Source organism: Nothoprocta perdicaria, unplaced genomic scaffold (assembly GCF_003342845.1).
Source record: "Nothoprocta perdicaria isolate Ctin4 unplaced genomic scaffold, notPer1 scaffold_8, whole genome shotgun sequence".
Classification (NCBI taxonomy): Eukaryota; Metazoa; Chordata; class Aves; order Tinamiformes; family Tinamidae; genus Nothoprocta; species Nothoprocta perdicaria.
The window spans coordinates 837,017-838,539 of NW_020456087.1; the positions used below are offsets into that span (position 1 = coordinate 837,017).

General features: G+C 32.8%; 1 long non-coding RNA gene across 1 annotated transcript; it reads right to left on the reverse strand.

Annotated features, from left to right (window-relative positions):
- Positions 1-364: 364 nt before the first annotated feature.
- On the reverse strand, positions 365-708 carry LOC112958024. The gene is made up of 2 exons (XR_003251332.1): positions 672-708; positions 365-522 (listed from the first exon to the last, which is right to left on the reverse strand). It is a non-coding gene; the product is annotated as an uncharacterized LOC112958024 (long non-coding RNA).
- Between the last annotated feature and the right edge of the window lie 815 nt (positions 709-1,523).

Here is a 1,523-nt window from a genome sequence, read left to right on the forward strand (position 1 = left end):
ACATGATCAGGCTTAAGATACCTCTGAAATAGATTAAATAATGCAATAACATGAGCAAAATTACTTACCGCTCTGCAAAAGACGCAGTGCATAACACACTGGATCAGAGGCAGAGCTGTGTTCTGTTCTTTGTGTACGATTTTTTTTATCTACATAGCGTGCAGTCACAAAGAGAAAACCTAAAACTCTGGACCTTCTAACAAATTCCAATGGGATCTTGAAGAATCTGAGTCAAAGAAAAGATTCAGGATCCAAGACACAATTTTCAGGTAATATCATATATCTCATAATCTGTAAAAACTCCAATGTGAATTTCTCTGTGTGAATGCTTCAAAAATCATTCAGAAAATATTTTAGGGGCAAAATAGCAAATAAGCACTCCAAAAGCCTTGCTATTCTGCAGCTGCTGCAAGACATAATGAAGAGATAAATGTAGAGACATCAGTGCCTCATAGACCTGTAATAGGAACCTTCCTCTTTGCATCTTCATTGCAGTCCTTGGGAATGCTTCCTCATCTTTGACTATTGGTAGAAAATTCATATCAGGAACATACACATTTATACTGTTGGAAATTGTTTTCCAAATATGTGTTGACAAAAGAGGAAGAACAGTGAAAAAAACAGTGGATGTAATTTGTAAGCAGCAGAATCCTTCAGATTATATTACTCACATTAACATAATTCAGTGCAACTTCAACAGGAATCAGGCCACACATGCAAGACCTGGAATGAATGAATGAATGAATGAATGAGCGAACGAATTAATAAAAATACAAATAAAAAGAGCCCATGTCATTAACAATTTATAATCATTCTGATTATGCAGTGTATAACAATAAGGTAGTTACAAAGATACTGATATGTGCCTGGACAAAGCATTTTTTTTTTTATCATTGTTGTAGGTGGGAAGATTTTTCACCTAAAACATTTTGTTTTTCCAAGAGATAGTAAATTTTGTATGTGAGATGTAAAGCCACTTCCACGTAGAAGTTATTTTCCTTCCTGATAGTTGTCATAATATTGTCATATTTCTAAATTACATATATGGTTTATAGAAGAACTTATCAATAACAGTCTTTAAGTGATGGAAGCTATGTCTGGATCATTTGCTTAGTATAAAATGCTTTCACATTTTTAAAATATTATTTCAGGGATTATTTCAAATCATTCTTTATATAGTAATGTTTTGGAATTTATGTGCATAATTTCAGATCCAATTTAGAATATGATTATCAACAGAAACATTCTAGATTATGATGATCATTAAAGAAACAGGTAGTAATGGACAACTCACAAAGAGAGCTACCAAAGATAGCTAAAAATAAGTTAATTTGCAAGAAATTAGTATAACAAAAATTGTAGTGTTTACGAGATATTTAGGAAACAGGAGTAGAATCATATAGATAGAGGGACTATCCATATACACAATTTGCTACAGTTGCTGCTTCACTTGACTTTTGGATAGTTTGATTTTTTACAGTAATTCGCAGGAAGCTGCCTACAGATCTCTAGATTGTCAGGCT